Source organism: Mercurialis annua, linkage group LG3, assembly GCF_937616625.2.
Source record: "Mercurialis annua linkage group LG3, ddMerAnnu1.2, whole genome shotgun sequence".
Taxonomy (NCBI): domain Eukaryota; kingdom Viridiplantae; phylum Streptophyta; class Magnoliopsida; order Malpighiales; family Euphorbiaceae; genus Mercurialis; species Mercurialis annua.
The window spans coordinates 38,980,477-38,994,619 of NC_065572.1; positions in this window are offsets into that span (position 1 = coordinate 38,980,477).

Here is a 14,143-nt window from a genome sequence, read left to right on the forward strand (position 1 = left end):
TTAAAATAACAATTTACTTAATAAAGCGGTAAATAGTAAGTACAAACTCACAGCTTGCTAATCCACGTGATAACCGGCAAGCAACTAATCCAAGTTCCCCTCCGAAGCACGAATAGTAGACGGGTCTAGACAAATAAAATAATTATTAAAAATAGACCCTAACTCTAGAGAGAACTAGGCACCACATAGGACTAGCACAAATAACACGTCGGAATAAAACAATCCATAACAACACAAAAATACCCAATAGGTAATAAAGCCCAATTAATACAAGTTTATTGAGTTCTCGCTTTAAAATCCAATCTATAAATATTATTTTAAAAATCCTTAAATAATAATAAATTTTTAAATAGTGGGTTAGCCGAGTTACCAATAACTACCAAGCTAACCTCACTTGTCGGGTGACCCAAGTCGAACCCAACTCAAAACGTCTATCAAATATAAAATAATTCGATAAAATAGTAATCCCTTTTAAAAGCGGAACTCAATAACTTCAATTCCAAGTAACTCGAGTTACAACGACATGCTTACCGTGATTCTCCACTGAAATACGATCGATTCGAGCTATAAAACGTCGAAAACGGACGAGAAACGGAGATCGTACAATAGAACGGCGAAGGAAACGAAAGATAGGAAATGATGATCTGATAGCTTCTTGATTCCTTCATTCCCTTATCTCATTTCTTATATATGATTGGCTAAATTTCACATTGGTCCTTGAAACTTTCAAAAGTTGCAATTTAGCCCAAAACTTATCCGCATCCAAATTTTTAAAAGGTCTCCGATTGACTCGAGATTTTAACCATAAATACTACAAAATATTTCGCGGACTTTGGCGAAATAATTTCCATCACAGGATTAATATTTTATTTTATATTAATTTTCTAAGTTATTTCCTTAAATCCCGCTAATCCGCTTAATAAAATTTATTCTAAATTCCCGATATAATTAAATTAATTCCTTCTTAATTTAAATTATCGACATTAACAACACGTGGCACAACTTGATTATCTTAAAATATTTTGGAGTATTACAATGACCCAAGTCGAACCCTACTTAAAACGTTTATCAACTATAAAATAATTCGATAAAATAATAATCCCTTTTAAAAGCGGAACTCAATAACTTCAATTCCAAGTAACCAAAGTCACAACTAAAACTTAACCATTTTAAGTTTATAAAAGTTTAGGGACTAAACTGTACTTTAGCCAATTAGGGACTAAATTGCTTAAAGGGGAAACGATTGGATTTGTTTCCTAACGTTCGTAAACGTTTGGCTTAAATTGCTAAAAGGGGAAACGATTGGATTTGTTTCCTAACGTTCGTAAACGTTTGGCTTAAATTGCTAAAAGGGGAAATGATTGGATTTGTTTCCTTACGTTCGTAAACGTTTGGCTTAAATTGCTAAAAAGGTGAAACGCTTGGTTTTGTTTCGTAATGTTTGTAAACTTTTGGCTTAAGTCGCTAAAAATGCGAAACTTTTGGATTTGTTTCGTAATGTTTGAAACGTTTGGTTTTGTTTCGTAACGTTTTTAAACGTTGGGCTTAATTTTCTAAAAAGGTGAACCGTTTGGATTTGTGTCGTATCGTTTGTAAACGTTTGGCTTCAATTGCTTAGAAGGTGAAAGAATTGGATTTGTTTCGTAACAATTGTAAACGTTTGGCTTTAATTGCTAAAAAGGTGGAACGCTTGGATTTGTTTCCTAATGTTTGTAAACGGTTGGCTTAAATTGCTAAAAAGGTGAATCACTTGGATTTCTTTCGTTACGTTTGTAAATGTTTGGCTTAAATTGCTAAAAAGGTGAAACACTTGGTTTTGCTTCGTAATGTTTGTAAACGTTTGGCTTAAATTGCTAAAAATGTCAAACGTTTGGATTTGTTTCGTAAAAAATTTTGATTTGTTTCGTAAAGTTTGTAAAGGTTTGGCTTAAATCGCTAAAAAGGTGAAATTTTTATATTTATTGCGTAACGTTTGTAAATGTTAAGCTTATATCGCTAAAATGGGGAAACGTTTAGATTTGTTTCGTAAAATTTTAAACATTTGGCTTAAATCACTAAAACGGGGAAACATTTGAATTTATTTCGTAACGTTTGTAAACGTTCGGCTAAAATTGCTAAAACGGTGAAACGTTTGGTTTTATTTCGTAACGTTTGTAAACGTTCGGCTTAAATCGCTGAAAAGGTGAAAATTTTGGATTTGTTTCGTAACGTTTGTAAAAGCTTAGCTTAAATTGCTAAAAAGGTAAAACGCTTGGATTTGTTTCGTAATGTTTGTAAACGTTTGGCTTAAATTGCTAAAAAGTTGAAACGCTTGGATTTGTTTCGTAACGTTTGTAAATGTTTGGCTTAAATTGCTAAAAAGTTGAAACATTTAGATTTGTTTCTTAACCTTTGTAAACGTTTGGCTTAAATCGCTAAAAAGGCGAAACATCTGGATTTTTTTGTAACGTTTTATAAACGTTGGCTTAAATTGCTAAAAATGTGAAATGCTTGGATTAGTTTCGTAACGTTCATAAACGTTTGGCTTAATTTGCAACAAATGTGAAACGTTTTGATTTGTTTCGTAACATTTGTAAACGTTAAACGTTTGGATTTGTTTCGTACCGTTTGTAAACGTTTCGCTTAAATCGCTTAAAAGGTTAAACGTTTGGATTTGTTTTGTACCATTTGTAAACGGTTGGCTTAAATCGCTAAAGTGGTGAAATGTTTGGATTTGTTTCGTAACGTTTGTAAACGTTTGGCTTAAATTGCTAAAAACGTAAAACGCTTGGATTTGTTTCGTAACTTTTGTAAACTTTTGGCTTAAATTGCTAAAAAGGTGAAGAGCTTCGATTTGTTTCGTAACGTTTGTAAACGTTTGACTTAAATTGCTAAAAAGGTGAAACGCTTGGATTTGTTTCGTTACGTTTGTAAACGTTTGGCTAATATTGCTAAAAAGGTGAAACACTTGGTTTTTGTTTCGTAATGTTTTTAAACGTTTGGCTTAAATTGCTAAAAATGTGAAACGTTTGGAATTGTTTCGTAATGTTTGTAAACGATTGGTTTAAATTGCTAATAAGGTGAAACGTTTTGTTTTGTTTCGTAACGTTTGTAAACGTTCGGCTTAAATCGCTAAAAAGGTGAAACGTTTGGATTTGTTTCGTAACGTTTGTAAACGTTTGGCTTAAATTGGTAAAAGGCGAAACACTTGGATTTGTTTCGTAACCGTTTTTAAACGTTTGGCTTAAATCGCTAAAAAGGTGAAACGTTTGGATTTGTTTCGTAACGTTTGTAAACGTTTGGCTTAAATTGCTAAGAAGGTGAGAAGTTTGGATTTGTTTTGAAATATTTGTAAACGTATGGCTTAAATCGCTAAAAAGGTGAAACGTTTGGATTTGTTTCGTAACGTTTGTAAACGTTTGGCTTAAATCGCTCAAAAGGTAAAACGCTTGGATTTTTTTTGTAACGTTTGTAAACGTTTGGCTTAAATTGCTAAAAAGGCGAAACTTTTGGATTTGTTTCTTAACGTTTGTAAACGTTACGCTTAAATCGCTAAAAAGATGAAACGTTTGGATTTGTTCCGTAACGGTTGAAACCGTTTGACTTAAATCACAAAAAAGGTGAAACGTTTGGTTTTTTCGTAAAGTTTTTAAACCTTTGCCTTAAATCCCTAAAAAGGGGAAACGTTTGGATTTTTTTTGTAACATTTGTAAACGTTTAGTTTCAATCGCTAAGAAGGTAAAACGTTTGGATTTGTTTCGTAACGTTTCTAAACGTTTGGCTTAAACCGCTAAAAAGGTGAAACATTTGGATTTGTTTCGTAACGTTTTAAACGTTTGGCTTAAATCGCTAAAATGGGGAAACATTTGGATTTGTTTCGTAACGTTTGTAAACGTTCGTCTTAAATCGCTTAAAAGGAGAAATGTTTGGATTTGTTCTGTAACGTTTGTAAATGTTTGACTTAAATTGCTAAAAAGGTGAAACATTTGGATTTGTTTCGTAATGCTTGTAAGCGATTGGTTTTGTTTCGTAATGTTTGTAAATATTTAGCTTAAATCGCTAAAAATGTGAAACGTTTGGATTTGTTTTGTAACGTTTTAAACGTTTGGTTTAGTTTTGTAACGTTTGTAAACATTTGGCTTAAATTGTTAAAAAGGTGAAACGTTTGGATTTGTTTCGTAGCGTTTTAAACGTTTGGTTTTGTTTCGTTTTGTTTGTAAAAGTTCGGCTTAAATCGCTAAAAAGGTGAAACGCTTGGATTTGTTTTGTAACGTTTGAAAATGTTTTTGCTTAAATTGCTAAAATGGGAAAACGTTTGGATTTGTTTCGTAACGTTTGTAAACGTTTGGCTTATATCACTAAAAAGGTGTAACATTTATATTTATTTCGTAACGTTTGTAAACGTTTGGCTTATCTCGCTAAAAAGGTGAAACATTTGGATTTGTTTCGTAACGTTTTAAACGTTTGGCTTAAATTGCTAAAATAGGGAAACATTTGGATTTGTTTTGTACCGTTTGTAAATGTTTGACTTAAATCGCTAAAACAGTGAAACGTTAGGATTTGTTTCGTAAGTTTGTAAATGTTTGGTGAATATTTCTAAAAAGGTGAAACACTTGGATTTGTTTCGTAACGTTTGTAAACGTTTGGCTTAAATCGCTAAAAAGGTGGAACATTTGGATTTGTTTCGTACTGTTTATAAACGTTTGGCTTAAATTGCTAAAAAGGTGAAATGTTTGGATTTGTTTCGTAACGTTTCTAAACGTTTAGCTTAAATTGCTAAAAAGGTGAAACGCTTGGATTTTTTTCGTAACGTTAGTAAACGTTTGGCTTAGCTTGCTAAAAAGGTGAAACGCTTGGATTTGTTTCGTATCGATTGTAAACGTTTGGCTTAAATTTCTAAAAAGGTGAAACGCTTGGATTTGTTTCGTATCGTTTGTAAACGTTTGGCTTAAATTTCTAAAAAGGTGAAACGCTTGGTTTTTTGTTTGGTAATGTTTGTAAACGTTTGGCTTAAACTGCTAAAAATATGAAACGTTTGGATTTGTTTCGTAACATTTGTTAACATTTTGCTTCAATCTCTAAAAAGGTGAAACGTTTGGATTTGTTTCGTAACGTTTGTAAACGTTTGGTATAAATAGCTAAAAAGGTGAAACATTTGGATTTCTTTCGTAACGTTTTAAACGTTTGGCTTAAATGGCTAAAAAGGGGAAAATATAGGATTTGTTTCGTAATGTTTGTAAACGTTCGGCTTAAATTACTAAAAAGGTGAAACGTTTGGTTTTGTTTCGTAACGTTTGTAAACGTTCGGCTTAAATCGCTAAAAAGATGAAATGTTTTGATTTGCTTTGTGAAGTTTGTAAACATTTGGCTTACATTGCTAAAAAGGTGAAAATCTCGGATTAATTTTGTAACATTTATAAACGTTTGGCTTAAATTCCTAGAAATGTGAAACGTTTGGTTTTGTTTCGTAATGTTTGTAAACGTTTGGCATAAATCATTTGGATTTCTTTCGTAACGTTTGTAAACGTTTGGCTTAAATTGCAAAAAAGGTGAAACGCTTGGATTTGTTTCGTAACGTTTATAAACGTTTGGCCTAAATTGCTAAAAAGGTGAAATGCTTGGATTTGTTTCGTAACGTTTGTTAACGTTTGGCTTAAATTGCTAAAAAGGTGAAACGCTTGGTTTTCTTACGTAATGTTTGTAAACGTTTGGCTTAAATCGCTAAAAATGTGAAACATTTCGATTTGTTTCGTAACGTTTTAGACGTTTGGATTTATTACGTAACGTTTGTAAACGTTTGGCATAAATTTCTAAAAAGGTGAAACGTTTGGATTTGTTTCGTAACGTTTGTAAATGTTTGGCTTAAATTGCTAAAAAGGTGAAACGTTAGGATTTGTTTCGTAGCATTAATAAACGTTTGGCTTAATCGCTAAAAAGGTGAAACTTTTGAATTTGTTTCGTACCCGTTTGTAAACATTTAGCCTAAATCGCTAAATCGCAACACTTCTAAACGCTTGGCTTGAATTGCTAAAAAGGTGGAAACATTTGGATTTGTTTCGTAACGTTTGTAAACGTTTGGCTTAAATTGCTAAAAAATTGAAACGATTGCTTTTGTTTCGTAACGTTTGTAAACGTTTGGCTTAAATTGCTAAAAAGGTGAACCATTTGGATTTGTTTCGTACCGTTTGTAAACGTTTGGCTTTAATCGTTATATAGGTGAAATGTTTGGATTTGTTTCGTAACGTTTGTAAATGTTTGACTTAAATCGCTAAAGAGGTAAAACCTTTGGATTTATTTTGTAACGTTTGTAAACGTTTGGTTTAAATCGCTAAAAATCTTCAACATTTGGATTTGTTTTGTAAAGTTTATAAATGTTTGGTTTAAATAGCTAAAAAGGTGAAATGTTTGGATTTGTTTTGTAACGTTTGTAAACGTTGGCTTAAATCGCTAAAAAGGTGAAACGCTTGGATTCGTTTCGTAACGTTTGTAAACGTTTGGCTTAAATCGCTAAAACGGTGAAACGCTTGGATTCGGTTCGTAACGTTTGTAAACGTTTGGCTTAAATTGCTAAAAAGGTGAAACGCTTGGATTTGCTTCGTAACATTTGGCTTATATTGCTAAAAAGGTGAAACATTTGGATTTCTTTCGTAATGTTTGTAAACGTATGGCTTAAATTGTTAAAAAGGTGAAACCTTTGGATTTGTTTCGTAATGTTTGTAAACGTTTGGCTTGAATTGCTAAAAAGGTGAACCGCTTGGATTTGTTTCGTAACGTTTGTAATCGTTTGCCTTAAATTGCTAAAAAAGTGAAATGTTTGTAAATGTTTGGCTTAAATCCCTAAAAAGGGGAAACGTTTCGATTTGTTTCATAACGTTTGTAAACGTTTGGCTTAAATCGCTAAAAAGGGGAAACGTTTGAATTTGTATCATAATGTTTGTAAACGTTTGGCTTTAATTGCTAAAAATGTGAACCGATTTGTTTCGTAACGTTTGTAAACATTTGGCTTAAATTGATAAAAAGGTGAAACGCTTGGATTTATTTTGCAATGTTTTTAAAGTTGTAATAACCCGTATAATGTTTTGATATTTACCGACGTGCTTCAGTATGCATTTTGAGGATTTATTTAAGTTTGTGGTTAGCTCGTGTCACGACCCAATTTCATGGATCGCGACTGGCGCTAGGGTATGGGTATGGTCGTACCAAATCCCGTAGCAAGCCTCGCGGAAAACCATATATTCAATATAAACCTGCAAGAAAACCAATGCTCGGGGGCAACCGAGACTTCAGCCTAAGTCTAACAACTTATATAGCAGTTCTAATATAATTACTTAATAGCAATTCGAAACTATGAAACATGCCTCATATATAACTAATCCAATGTAACATATCAAAGTATAATAATATAAAAGTCGTACCACTACGACAAACCAAAGTACAATATTAAAGACAACTAGTTCTACTGCGGTCTAAGAAGTAAAACAGTAAACTAGTCTGATACATAAAACACCTCTGAGGAATCAAAAGATCGGCGATGACCAACGCTCTCAAAATCATAAACCTGGAAAGTTTGGGAAACAACGGGGTCAAATATACTGAGATGAGTTCATAATGCTATTTACATTTATTAAGTTTAAAACCCTTAAAACAAATCCTTTTATACTAATATATATACTTGATTATGGAATACAATATTGAAATGAAATTCCAAAGTATTTAACCCAAAGTAGATGGGAACATATCCTCATCGATTCCCAAAGTAGGCCAGACATTTGTCAGCCAATCCCAAAGTACTTACCGGTGCACACAGTCTCAATACAAGCCTATCGAGTAGCTCATTTCAATCCAGATCCATAATCCTTAAAACAGTTCATAAACATTTGATATACTAATATAATGTGCGGTACTTAATAAAGCGGTAAATAACACTATAAACTCACTGCTTGCTTGTCCACGTGAATCTTGGCAAACAGCTAACCCTGCGTAGAATCCGAAGCACGAGCAATCGATGGGTCTAAAATATTGTATAAGTCAAAATCCGAACAACCCCTAACTCTAAGAATACTAGAATCCATATAGGACTAGCATTTCACAACACAACCAAAAATTCAAACAAGGTAATCAAAATACCATCAAGTATCCATATAACTAATTAACAAATAAGGCAAGTTAAGCTTAGGTGAGTTCTTATCTTTTAAAACGAAACCATAGTACTTAAATACTTAAATAGTCTTTACAAAACAATTACAGTTCCCAAAGTAGTGTGTTAGCCTTACTGCAGTATAGCTCAACACAACATGTCGGGAGACCACGTCTAACCCGACCCATCCATAAACCAAGTTTAAAACCAAAGTCTTTAATCAAACCTTAAATGAAATCAAAGTTATTTAAAATAAGAACTCACACCATAGCTTAATAATGCCATATACAATTTAACTTGTTAACACTTAGCAAGTAGCACCCCAAGTACATTTCATTATGTCACCTCAAATAGAATCAATAAGATTCAACGCCTTTCAAGTATCAACTTGAAGCTAATATAGTTCAACCGAAACCCTACATCACATATAACACCTTGTATGCCTTATATTACTTAATTTACATTAAACCACAACCTAAGATAATCTAACATTCTTTTAACAAGTTTTAAACCATCTCCTAAAAATTTCCAGCCCTTAGTAATAAGTTCAAACCGAGTTTAATTTCAAAATGTTAACCAAACTATACGCTATTACATTTAAACGATTTCTCAAAATCTCGCCATGTATTGTTTAGCATCTATACCTTATGTTCTATTACTTTAAATTTTCTAGATTTTAGTTTAACCTTAAAACATAATTTTATCTCAAAAGCACTAATCAAACAATACTAAAATCCGTTCACAAGATTCCCCCAACACACCCAATGTATGTTTAATGTCTAACAATTTAAGATTAGCTTTTACGAAATTTCCAGATTTTTAAATAAGCATCAAAACAGATTATAACCCAAAATGTTTAGCAATTCGATAAGTCTATAAATTGTAACGTTAAAACCAAATCACCCAAAGTACAAATGAAATTCAAGAGACTAATATAACATCAAATTAATATTTCCAGAATTTATAATTCAAGAAACACAGAAATTATAATCAAACCACCCAAGGTATCGAAGCAAATGAATATCTAGCAATCTCTACAAATCAAAGCAAGAGATTTAAGCCACTAACCTCTTGAGATGGATTAAGAACAACAATCAAGAGAAACTCAGAAATATAGATCCAAAATCAGCCTACAATCAACCCATACGATTGCTAATGAATTTATAATCGATAGCAATGATAATTAATGGATTTAACCATAAGGAAAGGATTAGAAATACTTGCAATTGATGGAAATAGGCTTAGGAATGATAGAAAATGACTAAAAGAAATGCTACAGCCGGTTTAGGGTTTTAGAGAAAGTGTAAAATTAGATTAGGTCGAATTAACTGAGTTTAAATAGAAATCAGCGAACTGAACAGTGCACGCGTCGCACCCGCTACACCTATATCGCACCCGCGATACATGAATCGCGCCCTTGATTCATGCATGTCGCGCCCGCGAAATGCTACTGCCTCCGATGAAAATTTGAGATTTTGAAATTGAAATCGAAAACATTTCAAACTTCGAGATTACTTCCAATACATCTTAAAACACATTTTAAAAGGTTTGGAACCTTCGAAACATGAATCTAAGTGGTCGAACCACTCAAACGAACCCAAGGTACCGTTTAGACTTAAAGGAACTAGTTAGAAAAATACGGGGTGTTACAGCTCGTGGTCCGGTTCGATTCTAGGTCCGGTTTAAAAAAAATACTCCTTTGGACTCGTGGTTCAACCAAATGGCTGAACCACTGCCGTGTGACTCAGGTCTCAAACGAGACCTGAGAAATCACGTTAGGTCTCGTTCGAGACCATGAATCTTTTAAACCTAATTCATTCACTACAATTTCATCAAACCCTAGCAGCCTTTTAAATTGACCAATCTCTGAACCTCGTGGTGCAAATCATCGTTGAAAACCTTGGCGTGCTATAGGTAAGTTGTTCTTCATAAATTTTGTTTTAGCTTATAAACGGCATCTCCGTAAATTTCTTCGTTCTCTTTCGTTATTAGATCGAAATCAGAACCGTTTGATCCCGGAGATTGTAGACTCAATTCCCTTCGATTCCCCACCTCGTTTTTGTTGAACGGTACGTAATCGATCTTGTTTCAATCGCCGTACGGATTCCGTTTTAAGGTTATAAAGGGTATGTTCTTGTGAAGTTGTTACTGCCGATTCCTTTCTTGACGTTTGGCTTTGATTCATTCATATAAATTGTTACATATCACTTGGTATGTTAGATGCTAGTTGAATAAACTCAGTTTGAAATCGTTTCATCGTTTCTGGAAATATTGTTCTTCGTTTTTTTTTTGAAACGAACCAGTACGGTGATGGCTATTGTAATGTTCTTTGTTTGATTACTGATCGTTCGTGGTTGTTGCCTAAGTGAGGTTTTTGAAATTGCCTAAACCGTGATGAGAGTTTTGTTTGGAAGCCTAGGTTGAGTTATTCTAGAGATTTATGGTTCTGAAAATTGGTTGATCAGTTAGGCGGGGATTTGAATGATTAAAGGAGGAAGATGGTTAATTGTTGTTTTTGGTCAGCAAAATGTTTCACTTAAATCGAATAAAGGCTTTAAGTTAGTTTACCTTTTGTTTCGTAAACAATTAATTTCTGTTATGATTTATAGGTAAATTATTATAAACGATAACTATTTTACAAACTTAACTTAATGTAATTACTCGGGTAATTATAATTGATTTAGAATATCAAGTGGTTAAATTACAATTTAGCCCCTAAACGTTTTTAAAACTTATTTAAGTAAGTTTTTGATTAGTAACGTTATATTTTGTATTAATGATAACAGAAGTAATTAATTTGATTTTAAATATCAAATTGGCTAAAGTACAGTTTAGTCCCTAATTGGCTAAAGTACAGTTTAGTCACTAATTGACTAAAGTACTATTTAGTCCTAAACTTTTATAAACTTAAAATGGTTAGATTTTTGGGTTGTAACTTGGGTTACTTGAAATTGAAATTATTGAGTTCCGCTTTTAAAATGGATTATTATATTATCGAATTATTTTATAAATATAAACTCGGGTTTATATATTATAAACGTTTTGAGTCGGGTTAGACTTGGGTCACCCGACAAGTGAGGTTAGCTTGATAGTTAATGATAACTCGGCTAACCCACTACTTGGAAATTAATTATTATTTAAAGATTATTAAATAATATTTATAAATTGGATTTTAAAGCGAGAACTCAATAGATTTGTATTAATTGGTCTTTATTACCTATTGGGTATTTTTGTGTTGCTTTGGATTGTTTATTCCCGACGTGTTATTTGTGCTATTCCTATGTGGTGTCTAGTACTCTCTAGAGTTAGGGTCTGTTTTAATAATTATTTTATTTGTCTAGACCCGTCTACTGTTCATGCTTCAGAGGCGAACCAGGATTAGTTGCTTGCCAGTTATCATGTGGATTAGGAAGCAGTGAGTTTGTACTTACTATTTACCGTTTTATTAAGTAAATTGTTATTTTAATAATAAATATATATACTGTACGTATATTTCGAACTGTTTTTATATTATGGCTTCTAGTTGGAACATGCTACCTAATGGGCATCATTAGGACTGCGTGCGCACCGGTAATGATCTGGGTAAGGTAAATATGGAAATGTGGTAACTCGGTGTGAGCATAGCTCTCGGGACCAAATAGAGTAACTCGGTGTATCACAGCTCTCGGGACTCTGGATATGGTAAAGTGTGGTCAGTGGTAACTCGGTGTAGCTCAGCTCTCGGGACCATGCCTATTTGATTATGTTATTTATTTAGAATTGTGGATAAGGGTTCCAACTATTACTCGTAATATCATTATTAAATGTTTTAAACAGTTTTAAAGGTTTTCCACTTAATAAATGTAGATAGTGGTATAAACTTATCTCAGTATATCTGACCCCGCTGTTTTCCCAATTTTCCCCAGGGTTATGATCTGAGAGAGTCTGGTGATCTCCGCATTTACTTTTCTTCGGAGGTTCCATTTATTTTTGATAAACTGTAAAATTATTTTATTCTTAGACCGCAGTAGTAACTAGACGTCTTTGTTATTATTATAGTTTTTGTCGGATTGGTTCGACTAGTTACATTGCTTTGGCATGTTACATTATTTACATTGGTTTATGTTAAATCTATTTTAGACTCGGAATTGGATAAGCATGTTATAGTAACTGTTGAATATTATAACTGCTAGATTTAGGCTGAAGTCTCGGTTGCCCCCGAGCATTGGTTTTTTGCAGGTTTATGTGTTTGTATGTTAATTGAAAGGCTAGCTACGGGTTTTGGTACTATATTACCCATACCCTAGCGCCAGTCGCGGTTTATGAAAATGGGTCGTGACAAACTTGGTATCAGAGCTTTGGTTTCAAACCAAGGCCATTTGCTTGCTATGTGTTTACTCTGTTAAGTAAGGTTGTGTCTTAGGAATTACTACGGATATAGGTTTCTGTCATGTCTTTAAAAACGTCATCTTTTGATTTTAAAAATATTCTGCCTACACCAATAGGATTGCGTTGAGTCAGTCATTGTATGTTGATTGGATGTTGTTAAATGTTAATTTTATTTCACTTGGGTGAATACTTTATTGCTGTTGATTTCTCGGGAAATCCTAATTGTTACTTGTTTGTTTCATACTTGGATATGAATTATGTGTAATTTAAATTGTTTTTGGTCAATCCTTAGGATATGGACAATGTTGTTCGTACTCGTGCTCGTGATGCGGCAGAGCAAGAAGCTAAGGCTGATGATGCTATTTCCATGGAAGTCGATCAGAACGTACCACCAGTTCAGAAAATGCTGGACGTGGTAGAGGTAGAGGTGCTGGCAGAGGTAGAGGTAGAGGTAGAGGAGCTGGTGCTGGTATAGGTGGAGCTAGAGGACGTGGTGCAGTAGGTGTTCAAGCACCGAATGTGCAGTAGGCACCGAATATGCAGGCGTTCGACTTCACTTGTCACGACCCAAATTCGTGGATCGCGACCGGCGCTAGGGTATAGGTATGGTCGTACCAAAACCCATAGCAAGCCTCGCGGAAAACCTTATAAACAAATAAACCTGCAAGAAAACCAATGCTCGGGGGCAACCGAGACTTCAGCCTAGGTCTAACAACTTATATAGCAGTTCTAATATACGCTTTTAATAACAATCCGAAACTATGAAACATGCCTCATATATATATAAATAACCCAATGAAACATACCAAAGTATAATAATATAAAAGTCGTACCACTACGACAAACCCAAGTATAATATTAAGACAACTAGTTCTACTGCGGTCTAAGAGGTAAAACAGTAACTAGTCTGATATCATAAAAAGACATCCGAGGAATCAAAAGATCGGAGATGACCACCGCTCTCAAAATCATAAACCTGGAAAGTTGGGAAAACAACGGGGTCAGATATACTAAGATGAGTTCATAATGCTATTTACATTTATTAAGTTTAAAACCCTTAAAACAAATCCTTTTATACTAATATATATACTTGATTATGAAAAACAGTATTGAAATGAAATCCCAAAGTATTTAACCCAAAGTAGATTGGAACATATCCTCATCGATTCCCAAAGTAGGCCAGACATTCGTCAGCCAATCCCAAAGTACTTACCGGTGCACACAGTCTCGATACAAGCCTATCTAGTAGCTCGTTTCAATCCAGATCCATAATCCTTAATACAGTTCACAAACAATTGATATACTAAAATAACGTGCGGTACTTAATAAGCAGTAAATAACACTATAAACTCACTGCTTACTTATCCACGTAAGTCTTGGCAACAACTAACCCTGCGTAGACTCCGTAGCACGAGCAGTCGGCGGGTCTAAAACATAATATAAGTAAAATTCTGAACAACCCCTATCTCTAAGAATACTAGACTCCACATAGGACTAGCATTGCAACCAACAATCAAACAAGGTAATCAAAGTACAACTAAACATCCATACAACTAATTATCCAAATAAGGCAAGTTCAGTTTAGGTGAGTTCATATCTTTAAAAAAACAAAACCAAAGTCTTACATACTTCAATAATCTTCAAAACAATAACAGTTCC